The following is a 15,081-nucleotide window of genomic DNA, read 5'->3' as shown; positions in this document are numbered from 1 at the left end:
GGCGTGGCAAGTGCCCGGGATGGCCTCCATGGGTCCCGGGCAGTTCTCCCTGGGCGTGCGGGCCCGAGAGCTCCTGTGTGCCTCCCCGTGCCTGGGGCCTAGCCATGGTCTCCGAGCCCCGGTAAGCTGAGTCCCCGAGCCACGTGGCAGGGTGCCTGGGATGGTGTCCGGTGGGCCCGAGGAGGCTTCCCCTGTGACTCTGGGCCTGGGAGCCCCGGCTTGGTCCAGGGGCCCCGCCGGGCCCCGGGCCGGGTGCTCTGGCCCTGGGACCCATTCCCCAGCATGCCGCACCACCAAAGGCCAGGAACAGGGTTCAGTTGTACCCTGGAAGCCTCCCCTTGCTTGGCTGGGTTCAGGAGCTCCGTCCTGGGCCCCTGAGGGCCCTGGAGAGGGCAGCCTTCCCCACCCCGGGCTCCGCCCATGGTCTTGCCACGTGGCAGGGGGCCCGGGATGGGGTCCGGAGGGGCCGGGGAGCCCTGGCTGGGTCCAGGGGCCCCTCGGCCATTTGTTCGCCCCAAATGCTTCCCTGGAAGTCCCAATGAGGGTCCATTTGCCTCCCTGATCCCAGCGAGGGTTCCAGGAGGTAGGGTACTTTCGCGCCTTGGGTCCCCTCTGTCTCCTGTCACAGATTACTAGGGAGAGGGTCAGTCAGACCTCCGTGAGGTCTGGCGATTCTGAAACAGGGGAAAGCAGAACCCGGCCCTGCATGCCAAGGGCCCCCAGTGGCCCGGGTATGCACCTGCCTCTCAGCCCTTTGCCGATGGTCCTTTTTCTCTGAGTTTGCTCAGGCAGACATCCATGAGGTCCGGCGATGCTGAGACGGGGAAGGCAGCAGCCGGGCTTGTCTGCTGGGGCCCCCAGGGGCCTGGGTACGCACCTGCCTTTCAGCCCCTTCCCGATGGTCCATTTTCTTTGAGTTTTTTTCCTCAGTCAGACCTCGTGAGGTTTAGCGATGCTGAGACGGGAGAAGGTGGCACCCGGGCCCGCCCGTCGGGCCCCCCGGGGCCCGGGTCGCACCTGCCTTTTAGCCCCTTCCAGATGGTCCTTTTTCTCCGAGTTTTCTCAGGCAGACCTCTGTGAGGTTCGGTGATGCTGAGACGGGGAAGGTGGCACCCGGGCCCACCTGCCAGGATCCCAAGGCCCCGAGGATATGCACCTGCCTCTCAGCCCCTCACCTGTTGTGTTTGCATATTCCGCCCTAAGTGCGCTGGGGATGCCCAGACGTGGGTCCCAGGCACTCCACACCACTGGAGTCAAGCTAGTCGGGCTGATGAGAGGTGTTACCTCGAAGCCGGTCCGGTCCTCGGATGCTTGATTCCGTTCTGGGAAGGACATGGCTTTTGTAGTTCGGACTGGACAGTTCCCATGGGGCACAGGGTCAGAGCTGATTTGCATATCGCCATTATCTAACCCGGGGTGGTGTGGAGTGCAAAATAACGATGGATTTGGGCCCAGATCTTTGGACTGGGGTGAGTGTGTGACATTGATCCACATTCGGTCCATCACCTGTTGTGTTTGCATATTCCGCCCTAAGTGCGCTGGGGATGTCCAGACGTGGGTCCCAGGCACTCCACACCACTGGAGTCAAGCTAGCCGGGCTGATGAGAGGTGTTACCTCGAAACCGGTCCGGTCCTCGGATGCTTGATTCCGTTCTGGGAAGGACATGGCTTTTGTAGTTCGGACTGGACAGTTCCCATGGGGCACAGGGTCAGAGCTGATTTGCATATCGCCATTGTCTAACCCGGGGTGGTGTGGAGTGCAAAATAACGATGGATTTGGGCCCAGACCTTTGGACTGGGGTGAGTGTGTGACATTGATCCACATTCGGTCCAACACCTGTTGTGTTTGCATATTCCGCCCTAAGTGCGCTAGGGATGCCCAGACGTGGGTCCCAGGCACTCCACACCACTGGAGTCAAGCTAGCCGGGCTGATGAGAGGTGTTACCTCGAAACCGGTCCAGTCCTCGGATGCTTGATTCCGTTCTGGGAAGGACATGGCTTTTGTAGTTCGGACTGGACAGTTCCCATGGGGCACAGGGTCAGAGCTGATTTGCATATCACCATTGTCTAACCCAGGGTGGTGTGGAGTGCAAATAACGATGGATTTGGGCCCAGATCTTTGGACTGGGGTGAGTGTGTGACATTGATCCACATTCGGTCCATCACCTGTTGTGTTTGCATATTCCGCCCTAAGTGCGCTGGGGATGCCCAGACGTGGGTCCCAGGCACTCCACACCACTGGAGTCAAGCTAGCCGGGCTGATGAGAGGTGTTACCTCGAAACCGGTCCGGTCCTCGGATGCTTGATTCCGTTCTGGGAAGGACATGGCTTTTGTAGTTCGGACTGGACAGTTCCCATGGGGCACAGGGTCAGAGCTGATTTGCATATCGCCATTGTCTAATTCGGGGTGGTGTGGAGTGCAAAATAACGATGGATTTGGGCCCAGATCTTTGGACTGGGGTGAGTGTGTGACATTGATCCACATTCGGTCCATCACCTGTTGTGTTTGCATATTCCGCCCTAAGTGCGCTGGGGATGCCCAGACGTGGGTCCCAGGCACTCCACACCACTGGAGTCAAGCTAGCCGGGCTGATGAGAGGTGTTACCTCGAAACCGGTCCGGTCCTCGGATGTTTGATTCCGTTCTGGGAAGGACATGGCTTTTGTAGTTCGGACTGGACAGTTCCCATGGGGCACAGGGTCAGAGCTGATTTGCATATCGCCATTGTCTAACCCGGGGTGGTGTGGAGTGCAAAATAACGATGGATTTGGGCCCAGATCTTTGGACTGGGGTGAGTGTGTGACATTGATCCACATTCGGTCCATCACCTGTTGTGTTTGAGACAGGGGAAGGCAGCACCCGGGGCCTGCCTGCCAGGGCACCCAGGGGCCCGGGTACGCACCTACCTCTCAGCCCCTACCTGATGGCCATTTTTCTCTGAGTTTTTCCTCAGTCAGACCTCCGTGAGGTCCGGCGATGCTGAGACGGGGAAGGTGGCACCCGGGCCCTCCTGCCAGGATCCCAAGGCTCCGAGGATATGCACCTGCCTCTCAGCCCCTTCCCGATGGTCCTTTTTCTCCGCGTATGCTTGCCCCGGGAGCAGGCAGGAAGGGGGTACTAAGCCAGCATACCCCTGCACAGGGTGGCCTACCAGGGGATGCCCCAGCTGTACTCTGATCGATTGGGCATTCTTGGTCCTTTTAGGGATGGACTGCTTGGCCAGCCTCCGCTAGCAAAGAGCTTCCACCTTGCATGGACCATCCAACTCGAGGGCTTACCGCAGGAGGCCCTTTACCCGGCAGATCGAAGGCCGAGTGGCCCCGGCAGCTCATGCCCCCAGTGGTCTGATTGAGCGGAACGGGTCAGGTGGCGCCAGGCCCTTGGATGCTGCTGCCCAGCAGGTCTGTAGGCCCCGTGCACCAGGCCGTGACCCCTCTCTGGCCAGCACATTTCCACAGCACCAGAGAACTACCGTTCCGAGGGGTGCCGCCGCCACAAGGCCCCTGCACTCCTGCATTTCGCTCAGGCTGCACCTCTGCCCGCCTCTCCCTCCCGGGGAGACGGCTGGGCCTGCTGGTGCCCATGCGACCGCACCTCTTCACACCCCTCCAGCGAGCCCTCCCACCCAGGCGGGTGGACTCTTTCCCCTAGCAGGCTCCCGAGAGATGGAGGTGTGCGCGAAGGTTGCCGGTTATGGAGATGGGCATGCAGCCCCCACCCCATCAGCAGGTGCGGCTAACTGGTTGATCCTGCCAGTAGCATATGCTTGTCTCAAAGATTAAGCCATGCACGTGTAAGTTCACACGGCCGGTACAGTGAAACTACGAATGGCTCATTAAATCAGTTATGGTTCTTTTGATCGCTCCATCTATTACTTGGATAACTGTGGTAATTCTAGAGCTAATACATGCTGACGAGTGCTGACCTCCCGAGATGCGCGCATTTATCAGACCAAGACCAATCCGGGCTTTCCCGGCCACTTTCGTGACTTTGGAGCTGCTAGAGGTGAAATTCTTGGACCGGCGCAAGATGAACCAAAGCAAAAGCATTTGCCAAGAATGTTTTCATTAATCAAGAACCAAAGTCGGAGGTTCAAAGACGATCAGACACCGTCGTAGTTCCGGCCATAAACAATGCCGACTAGCGATCCGGCTGCATTATTCCCATGACCCGCCAAGCAGCTTCCGGGAAACCAAAGTCTTTGGGTTCCGGGGGGATTATGGTAGCAGAGCTGAAATTTAAAGGAATTGACGGAAGGGCACCACCAGAAGTGGAGCCTGCGGCCTAATTTGACTCAACACAGGAAACCTCACCCGGCCTGGACATGGAAAGTATTGATGGATTGATAGCTCTTTCTCAATTCTGTGGGTGGTGGTGCATGGCCATTCTTATTTGGTGGAGAAATTTGTCTGGTTAATTCCGATAACGAACAAGACTCCTCTACGCGACCCCCCATCGGTCAGTGCCCAACTTCTTAGAGGGACAAGTGGCGTTCAGCCACACAAGATTGAGCATTAACAGGTCTGTGAAGCCCTCTGATGTCCAGGGCTGCACGCGCGCTACTCTGAATGGATCAGCGTGTGTCTACCCTTCGCTGACAGGTGCGGGTAACCCACTGAACCCTGTTCATGATAGGGATTGGGGATTGCAAATATCTCCCATGAACAAGGAATTCCCAGTAAGCTCATGTTGATTAAGTCTCTTCCTTAGTACACACCGCCCGTCTGATTGGATGGTTTAGTGAAGTCCTCGGATTGGCCCCGCCGGGGTTGGCAACGGCCCTGGCAGAGCACCAAGAAGATGATAAAACTTGACTATCTAGAGGAAGCAAAAGTCGTAACAATGTTTACATAGGTGAACCTGCGGAAGGATCATTAACGGCTGAGCGGCCCGTGCGACCAACTGCGCCAGCCCGAAGCCCTCGGCCGCCTACTGCAAGCACGCACCTTAGGCACAGGGCCCGGCGCTGGTGCGCCCCGGCCGGCGGAGCGGTCCGCGGCCCCATGGGATGCTCGGGTGAGGACTGGGATTTCAGCGGGACTCTTCACCCTGGGGAAGGCCTGACTGACGTGCAAGGGACCGGGGATTGGGGGAAGCCCACATCCCCTGTCCCTCTCCAAGACAGAACCCAAGCTCACCCATCATGTCCCTCCCAGCGTTGGGGGGAAACCGAATGGCAGTGCATCCCCGAGCTGGTACGACCCCTCCCTCGAAAAGGACCTGGTGCCGGCTGGGCACTCCCACGCCTGAGTCCCAGCCCGAACGGGTTCCGGGCAACTGAGGAGCAGCCCTTCTCGCATGGCAGGGTAACCTGGAAGAGAAGGGGCCGAGGGCCTGCGAGGGGACCCCGACTCCTCTCGATGGGAGGCATGAGGGATGGGGAGCCACCTGGCTCTTCCCTTCTGGGCACCTCCGACCCGGGCGAGGGTGGTGGTGGGCTGATTGCTTGCCCGCTGGCACGGCTCGGGCCCCCGTTGATGGATGGCTGACGTGCACGTGAGGCGACCCACCCTCGTTGCCAGGTACCCGATTTGACCTGGTCCCGTGCTGGCAGGCCGAGGGGTTTGAAGACTCTTGCAGTCCCTCCCGGGTACTTCCCAGGAGGGACCGGTGGCTGTGGGGCTGCCTGTTCCCATCGCTCCAGGACCCCCCTCCCTCACCACCCTGGTGGACTCCTGGGCCGAGCACCTGGCAATGTTATTTTTCTCTCTACGGTACAGTCTGACTCCCAAGTGGGGAAGCCTTGAACGGGGCGCCCGGGCCGTTTTGCCGCGCGGGCGGCGGACGGATGGCATCGCCTTCCTCCCACCTCTCCTGCGCCTGCAGGTGAGTGAACTTTTTCAAAATGTTGCCTGTGACTCTTGGCGGTGGATCACTCAACTCGAGCGTCGATGAAGAACGCAGCTAGCTGCGAGATTTAGTGTGAATTGCAGGACACATTGATCTTCGACACTTTGAACGGACCTTGCGGACCCGGGTTCCTCCCAGGGCTATGCCTGTCTGAGGGTAACTCGATCATCAATCGCCCCGGGGCTTCCCCGGGACACGTCTGGGCCTGTAGCAGGGTTAGCTCTGCTTCCCCCACAAGTTCAGAGCAGCCGATCGCCCATGGCAGGGTCCCTCGCTGAGTCCTGCCGCGGAGGTACGCCACCAGAGCGCCTGGCCCTGAAAAGGGGTTTGGTGACTGAACCGCCCCGGGCCCATCTCGGGGCGGCTGGCTGCGTGCCACAGTTGACTGTCTGTGGTGTCCCACCGGCTGCCTGCGCGCACGCGCCTGGGGCGCACACCCCTTCCCCCCATGATGGGAAAGAGGGCGCACTCTGCTTGGACGCCAGGCCCATGCTCCAGCAGGGGTCTAGCCTTCCCCGGCTACCACCTTGACGCTCCGACGTTATTCTTCCGACTACGACCTCAGATCAGATGTGGTGACCCACTGAATTTAAGCATATTACTAAGCGGAGGGAAAGAAACTAACCAGGATTCCCCCCGTAACGGCGAGTGAAGTGGGAAGATCCCAGCGCTAAATTCCTGCCCGGCGGTGGGCGTGGGAAATGCGGCGTACAGAAGACCGACTCCCCAGCCTTGCTCTGGGGGCCCAAGTCCTTCTGATCGAGGCTCACCCGGTGGACGGTGTTAGGCCGGTAGCGGCCCCTGGTGCACCGGGATAGGGTCTTCTCGGAGTTGGGTTGCTTGGGAATGCAGCCCAAAGCGGGTGGTAAACTCCATCTAAGGCTAAATACGGGCACGAGACTGATAGCCAACAAGAACCGTAAGGGAAAGTTGAAAAGTACTTTGAAGAGAGAGTTCAAGATGCGGTCGAGCCAGGGACTAAGCAGGTTGAATCGCCGGAGGGCTGCCGAGACAAATTCTACAGGCCCCTCCACCCTGGTGGACCATGGGGCATAACATTGCTAACCAAAAAATACTGTGGGTACAGCGTTAACTGTATGTATAATTGAGAGACACACACATTAGGTGTGTTCTATACTTATCCTACCTTAATTTTGGTTTATTCACAAGAGTGGCATACATGGGGCTGGCCCTCATGTTGTCCTGAAGAAGAGGTGTAGGGGACACCTTGAAACATGTTGACAGGATATTAGGGACTATGACCACATATAACAGTTATATTTCCTTTATCTACCCCTTTTTACTATACCAACTAGGAGCAGGAATACAAAATTTAGCCCACTAGCTAGGTAATTTTAATTTAGCACCAATCACAACTCCACCATACACTGCACCACACCTAATGTCTGTGTCTTATTCAACCTGCTTAGTCCCTGGCTCGACCACAGATGTGGTCGAGCCAGGGACTAAGCAGGTTGAATCGCCGGAAGGGCTGCCGAGACAAATCCTACAGGCCCCTCCACCCTGGCGGACCATGGGGCATAACATTGCTAACTAAAAAATGCTACGGGTACAGCGTTAACCGTATGTATAATTGAAAGACACACACATTAGGTGTGTTCTATACTTATCCTACCTTAATTTTGGTTTTCACAGGAGTGGCATACATGGGGTAAGCATGAGCGGATTTTGCGGATTGGCAATCCGCGAATTTGCGGATTTGCAAACTCGCAATCCGCAAAATCCGCGAATTCCCGCGAATTTGCGGATTTTTTTTTTTTTTTGTGTTCGCCCGTGTTTCTGCCAGTTCGCGAGGGTTTTTACAATTTCGCAATTTGCGAACTTACCTGTCGGGTCGCAAGTTTTGCGAACTTGTTGTTTCTACGTGTCCAACCTGTTTGGGACACTCTTCTTCATCACTGCCACTCTCTGTCACCACTGCCACTCTGACTACTCATGCCACCCTCTGGCCCACCCATGCCACCCTCTGTTTCATCACCACACCCTCTGGTTGTCCAGTGTACATTATTTTTGGCAAAGCAAAGCACACCTTCCCTGCCTCAAGTGACCTGAATTAATTTGGGGCTGATTAATGTGTCACAGAATATTTTTTTAGCTGGCACCTGCTTCCTTAGTGCGCCCTGATTAGTGATCTTTTGCACTTGCTAAGTGCTTTCATTGTTGCAAAATTAGTTACAACACCTGCCCTGCCCCAACTGACAATAATGAATTAGGGGCTGATTAATGGATTTTAACTTCCAGCCTGGCTCCTGCTTGTCTCCCTTAGCTGTAAGTCAGGACCTTTGTGGCATATGTGTAACTATTCTGAGGTTCAGAGCAGGGTCACATAATAGTTGCAACTGGCAACTGAACTCTGGAGGGGCCCCTCAGGAAGCACTACAGGAAATGGCTACTAATGATGAGCCTGAACTTTTGAACCTGGTAAGTAGTTACTTTCAGTTTTGCTAAAATCGTATTTCTGCAATTTCGCACTTATTCGCGGGGCGCGAACTCACGCGAACAGTGCGAGCAGTGCGAGCAAAATCCGCTGCTCGCGGATTTGCGGATTTTTCAGGAAATTCGCAAATCTCGCGGATTGCGGATTTCCCGAAAATCCGCAAAATCCGCGAGCGGAACGGATTTTCCGCCCATGCCTAACATGGGGTTGGCCCTCATGCTGTCCTGAAGAACAGGTGTAGGGGACACCTTGAAACATGTCGACTGGATATTAGGGACTATGACCACATAACAGTTATATTTCCTTTATCTACCCCTTTTTAGGTCTTGGCTAGCGAAAGGCTGAGACTTTATGTCTTAGAGAGTGGGGCTTGAACCCGCCCCTCTTCTCCATTGGCTGGCTTCTTAAATGGAGGCCAGCCATCGGAGGAGAGGGGCGTCACTCCATTCAAGCCCCGTGTTTTTGGGATTGAGGGGCGTGTTTTTTCAGGTTCTTTCTCTCCTCTTCCCATTGGCTGGAATTTTACATTCCAGCCAATGGGAATTGGAGAGAATGAAAAACACGCTTCCCCCCTAGTCCGAAAATGACGCTGCCTTTCTCCGAGGCATTTCTGCATGACCTCGGAGAAAGATGGTGTTGTTGGACTGCCCTCCTGACGGCTTGTTTTTATTCTGAACTGACGACACCCTCTCTTTTCTGTTAATGAACGTCATATCTAAAAAGTTCAAAAGAGCTAATCATTAAATCATTGAGGGCCAGTATTATCGTGCTCTTACTTGGTTTCCAAGCCACTAGGCAAAATTATACCTGGGGTTTAGTGATAAGAATAATTTTATGTTTTGACTGGGGAATTCGGGAAAAATCGATGCTATATATACAATTACGAGCTGTGTTGACTACATTTTAACCCTATCTTATTCGGACTTTAACAATCCAACATGGCGTCCACACAGTCCATAGAACGGAATAGTGATCCTCACAGTTTTAGCCTTTGGTAATTGCCGCATTTTTACGTTCTTAACAATGCCCAGGGCGGGAAACATGCATGTGGCGCATACCATTGTGTTTAGGGGGGGTAAATAGTATTGCCCAATAAATTACGTGCTTTTAATCGAAACCATCAAAAGTTTGTTTTGCTTATAATATTCAGAGCGTTTCTCTGGCTACCGGTGTGTGACGAGAGTTTCTTTGACTGTTGCTAAATATCTTGAATCTAATCTGTGCCCCCTGCTTTGCGCTTGCATTGGGCTTACTCTCCTGCTCTGTGGTCCTGCTTCTGCCTATTGCGCACAGTGCCTTGGAAAGTATGGCGGCAGAACAGGCTGGGCAGAAGCGGGCACTGGACCTGGAGGATGAAGTGCTGTCCCTGGAGAATGTGCTGGAAGAGCACGATGCCATGAAAGAAGACGCGTGCACAGTGCTGGGTTGCAGCGACCCGGAGCGGTGCTCTTACCCCCAGGTAAGAAAAATTTGAGCCCTGAAGAAACTCCAATCTTTCTCAAATGCTGGTGATGTAGGTAAAAGGCTAGTAAATTGTCATTATGTCTTCTAGAAATGCTGTATCGATGGATGTATCTCAAGGCAGATGCTCAATTGAGTTACACCAAAAATACTGTGAATAGAGACCCCAAAGTATGACCATAGTACGCTGGACACAGAGACTCCAAAGGAAACTGGAAACCCAGGGATAGTAGGGGAGGAGAGTCCTGCTGTATATTTCTAGGATTGTCGTTGGGAACACCTAGGCATGTTGTATTTCTAAGGGTACAGTTGGAAGAGAGGCTGTTACTATGGCTTTCATGGGAACAGAGTAACAGAGTTAACTGATAAGATTTGTTTTTGTTTGGGGGTTTTTTTGTGCAGGTTTTTGAATCGCGCAAACCTAGCCCAATGCGTTATACCACTTTACAACGGAACAATTTAGTGGTGCTTTTTTTTAGGTGCACACCGATTACGTAATTTGCCCCAAATGAAACGCTGTTGAGCCAAAATTCAAACCTGGTTCCTTCCTCACGTCCCAAAGGTCGGCAGTTCTAGCCACAAGGCTCACCTGCTCCCATTTGCAGCATGGGCTCCTGGACAGTCTTTAGGGTGTCTGGCGCTAAGATTCCAATGAGGGAGAACAGCACGAGCTTCCTTGAATATTCACAATATATTGTACAAATTGTTCTTGAGAGGTGTGCAGTAAGTGGTACTCTGGACCACTTGTTTTGAGGTTCTGTTTACTTGGGGATAAAAGGGAACCAGGACTCTCATGCGGGTTAATATGTAGGTTGCCGTGGTGGACAAGTTATTAGACTTTGTGTTTACAAAACGTGTTATATTGTATTCGATGGTGAACTGAGCAAGATTGTAACAGGGATTAATTTCCCATTCAACATTTTCTAATTCCCATGATTTATAAATTCTACAGGGACGAGCTCGTCAACTTTACCAGGCTGCACTAGAGAGGGTTTCTTTTGTTAATGGTATCCTTGATCGTATCTGTTGGCATGATACATTTTATGGTGGGTAACGTTTTATGTAAAGTAGGCCACTGTTGAAACCTGTAGATTGTTCTGACTTCTAGTTGCTGTCTGCTTTAGGGTCGATGGAAGCGTGTGTGTGTATATGCGTATCTACCTGGGGGCCAAGGAGGTCTTGCCTTACTTGGTAAGGCGATTCATTGAGTATTGAGGGTGGTACACTTCGGAAATGCAGATAAATCATACTAAAGGTGTAATTTAAAAATACCAAAAATGTCCAGCGAGGAAGTTTTCTAGCTTGTTCTTGTTTATGTCTTCAGAGCAATAACGTAATTAACATCTCATTTCTTGTTTGGTTCAACCATTTTCCACTTTGCGGGTTTCGTTATCATAGTGCATTGTAAACGGAAAGTTGGGCGGCTGCCCGTGTTTCAATTATCTTCATATCCCTTATGATATTCCTACACCAACTTCTGCGTTTTTAATTTTTTTTTACTCACGCAGTTATTAATGCTGGTATTTGGCTAGAGTCTATCACGCTGTATGTTAGCTAATGAGGGCTTTGAGGCTCATGGATATGGTGATCCATTATAATGTATTGTGGAGTACAGATTTGATTTGTCAATCCCTATTCTTTTCAAGCCTTTAGTCTGTTCCTCTATTAGTTCAGTTTTTGGGTGTTGCCACAAACCATTCTCCGAAATGTATTTGTAGGGTTATATAAAGCGTCAAGCTTTGTATGCCTGCAGTACTTGCACACCAAAGGGAGGAGAAGCGGCTGGAATTTGTTTGGCTTGCAGTTACAAGTATCACGAAGGGCATGACCTGGTTGAGCTGTACACACAAAGGTAAGCGCTCTATAATTGGGATGGATTGTACTTGTTTTGTTGACTAGCTTCTCGTTCGTGTTTGAGCAGGAACGACTACACTGTCATTTTCTGCCCCCTGTTCCCTCGTTGTGCTTGCTTTTCTGCCCCCTGTTCCCTCATTGTGCTTGCTTTTTCTGGACTCTGTTCCCTCGTTGTGATAGTTTTTTCTGGACTCTGTTCCCTGTGTGTGATCCTCCTTGTGCGTGTATGGCTCTGTGTGTGTGTGTGGCTCTGTGTGTGTGTGTGTGTGTGTGTGGCTCTGTGTGTGTGTGTGGCTCTCTGTGTGCATGTGGCTCTGTGTGTGTGTGTGTGTGTGGCTCTGTGTGTGTGTGTGGCTCTCTGTGTGTGTGTGTGGCTCTCTGAGTGTGTATGGCTCTGTGTGTGTGGCTCTGTGTGTGTGTGTGGCGCTGTGTGTGTGTGTGTGTGTGGCTCTCTGTGTGTGGCTCTGTGTGTGTGTGTGGCTCTGTGTGTGTATGGCTCTCTGTGTGTATGTGAGGCTCTGTGTGTGTGTGTGGGGCTCTGTGTGTGTGGGGGGCTCTGTGTGTGTGTGTGGCTCTGTGTGTGTGTGTGGATATGTGTGTGTGTGGCTCTGTGTGTGTTGGGCTCTGTGTGTGTTGGGCTCTGTGTGTGTTGGGCTCTGTGTGTGTTGGGCTCTGTCTGTCTGTGTGTGTGGCTCTGTTTGTCTATGTGGCTCTGTCTGTGTGTGTGTGGCTCTGTGTGTGTGTAGGTGGCTCTGTGTGGGTGCAAATGCAATAGGTCTCGCATTTCAGAGCAATTAAGCTATTGGCATTGTAAATGACAATGCCATTTATTTATATGTTTTAAAAACCAAAACATACATAAAAACTAACTTTAACAATGCCGAGACCATTGCATTGTAAATGCTTGTTACTATACCAACTAGGAGCAGGAATAAAACATTTTGCCCACTAGCTAGGTATTTTTAATTTAGCACCAATCACCACTCCACCATACACTGCACCACACATAGTTTCACAAAATCACTGCTCCTACGTATCCTTTGCAAGTCGCAGCACGCCTCAAGCAGTAGATGCTTGGGATGGCCCCAATGATGAAGCATGTCACCTAGGGGCAACCCTGGGTGAGTGAGGGGACTCAAGAAAAGAAATTTTCTTTTCTGGTACGGCAAACCCAAAACTTGGGGATAACCTTAAATGTTCTCACTGGCTAGGTTCCCATGATCCATCATGTATGGATTTTTATTCTATTCTGGCATATAGTGAACCTCATGTTAAGAATAATCAAGTAGAACTGCGAAAACCAGATGTAGTGTTTACAAAAAATGGCACAGCTGTAGTGATTGATGTTTCAATTTGTTATGAAAATTCTCAGAATTCCCTTGAATTAGCGTTTGAGAGTAAAGTGAAATACTATCAGGATCTGTCACAGCAAAACAAAGATCTCACAAATTGCAACAATGTAACATTTCATGGTTTTATCGTTGGATGTCGTGGTATTTGGCCTCAATGTAATGATGTTGTTCTAGCTGATTTAGGTTTGCAAATGTCATTCCCATTCAAGAAAAATGTTTGCCTAACTATTTTTAATGGACACTCTTAAAATGTGCCAAGTATTCATGGACAATTGAGTATCAAGCTAATAATGAGATGTACACTTTCTTGCAGCACACATGTCACCCTTATAAAGCATATTATTTTAATACATAAGTTTATAGTTGACACAAGATTTAGTATAGATGTGAATTTTTTTTAGATGTGCTTTTTTCTAGTTAGATGTGCAATTTGTAGATGTGTATTTTTTTATGAATGTGTGCTTATAACAATTTATATATAGTTGTATACATCATACTTATTGAAATGTCTTGAATGATGAATAGGTCTCAAATAATCGCATACACATAATTATCACAGATTGATTATTGATTTCCTGCTAATCATATTTTAATTTTTCAGGACTGTTCGTAGACAATTTTAAAATTGTTGGAATAGTACTGCAGGGTGTACTATCTCTGGCCTATACGTGATCCCAGCTCCAGTGAGGACAGAGTTCAGTGTGGCTGTACTCCGGAGCGAAAGAATGTTGTATTGTTGGAAGCAAAACCGAATTGACGCTGATATTCAGCAGCATAATAACCCAGAATGAGCCCTCGCAAGGTGGTACAGATAGCCAAATGCCTTGTCATCTAATTAGTGATGTGCATAAAAGGATGAATGAGATTCTCACTGTCCCTACCTACTATCTAGCGAAACCACAGCCAAGGGAACGGGCTTGGCAGAACTAGTGGGGAAAGAAGTCCCTGTTGAGCTTGACTCTAGTCTGGCACTGTGAAGAGACATGTGAGGTGTAGGATAAGTGGGTGGCCCTTGGGCCGCCAGTGAAATACCACTACTTTTATAATTTTTTCACTTACCCGGTGAGGCAGGGGGGCGAGACCCATGGGGCTCTTGCTTCTGGCTCACGATCCTTCTGACTCTTTGGGTTTCAAGCAGGAGATGTCAGAAAAGTTACCACAGGGATAACTGGCTTGTGGCGGCCAAGCATTCATAGTGACGTTGCTTTTTGATCCTTCGATGTCTGCTCTTCCTATCATTGTGAAGCAGAATTCACCAAGCGTTGGATTGTTCACCCACTAATAGGGAACGTGAGCTGGGTTTAGACAGTCGTGAGACAGGTTATTTTTACCCTACTGATGATGTGTTGTTGCAACAGTTATCCTGCTCAGTACAAGAGCAACCACAGATTCAGACATTTGGTGTATGTGCTTGGCTGAGGGGCCATTGGGGCGAAGCTACCATCTGTGGGATTATGACTGAACGCCTCTAAGTCAGAATCCCTCCTAAACCGTAATGATACAGCAGTGCCGTGGAGCCTTGGTTGGCTTGGGATAGCCGGCCTCTCTCGGGGAGCCGGTGCGTAGACCCATTCACTTGGGGACCGGAGTGCTGATGGAAGGGGCCACCTCTATCGCCCTTAGTGCACCGCATGTACGTGGGGCACCCGGTGCTAAACCATTCGTAGACAACCTGATTCTGGGTCAGGGTTTCGTAAGTAGCAGAGGAGCTACCTCACTGCGATAAATTAAAAATCATCCTCTGAGCCAAGCTTTAGTCTCACCGTGGGTGGGCAACCGTGGACGCCTCCCTCTACCACAACCTGGGGTGGGTTCGTCTGCTGCCGGGCTGGCAGGAGGGTTGCAGAGGGGGTAACGCCGGCCCATGGGAGGCCGCCTCCACCATGTGTCCTCCGGCAAGGGCCCCTCCCATCCCTGCCCCACCTGGGTGCGGGGACGGGGGCCACCATTCCTTGCGGGTCAGCAGGGTGACCAGATGGCCCGGGCGGGCCAGGCCCCCCCTTCCCGCTGCTCCTGGGCAAGTCGAGCAGGGAGGCTAGCAGCGGCAGCCCCAGGGAAGGGGCATCCCGAGTGGCTGCCTTGGTGCACCTGGCCACCCTCTCTGG

The 15,081-nt window shown here is 51.8% G+C and overlaps 1 non-coding gene and 2 pseudogenes across 1 annotated transcript; all 3 read left to right on the top strand.

The window, feature by feature from the left end:
• The first annotated feature begins 3,737 nt into the window (after positions 1 to 3,737).
• On the top strand, positions 3,738 to 4,878 carry LOC147718441 (18S ribosomal RNA; annotated as a pseudogene).
• Positions 4,879 to 5,857: 979 nt separating this feature from the next.
• LOC147718440 (5.8S ribosomal RNA) lies at positions 5,858 to 6,011 on the top strand. Its single transcript, XR_015295303.1, has one exon. It is a non-coding gene; the product is annotated as a 5.8S ribosomal RNA (ribosomal RNA).
• A 7,428-nt stretch (positions 6,012 to 13,439) lies between these two features.
• LOC147718439 (28S ribosomal RNA) lies at positions 13,440 to 14,731 on the top strand (annotated as a pseudogene).
• Positions 14,732 to 15,081: the final 350 nt, after the last annotated feature.

Source organism: Lissotriton vulgaris, chromosome 4_1 (assembly GCF_964263255.1).
Source record: "Lissotriton vulgaris chromosome 4_1, aLisVul1.2, whole genome shotgun sequence".
In the NCBI taxonomy this organism is placed as follows: domain Eukaryota; kingdom Metazoa; phylum Chordata; class Amphibia; order Caudata; family Salamandridae; genus Lissotriton; species Lissotriton vulgaris.
The sequence above is the reverse complement of the archived record's forward strand: the minus strand, read 5'-3'. Positions and strand labels throughout refer to the sequence as shown.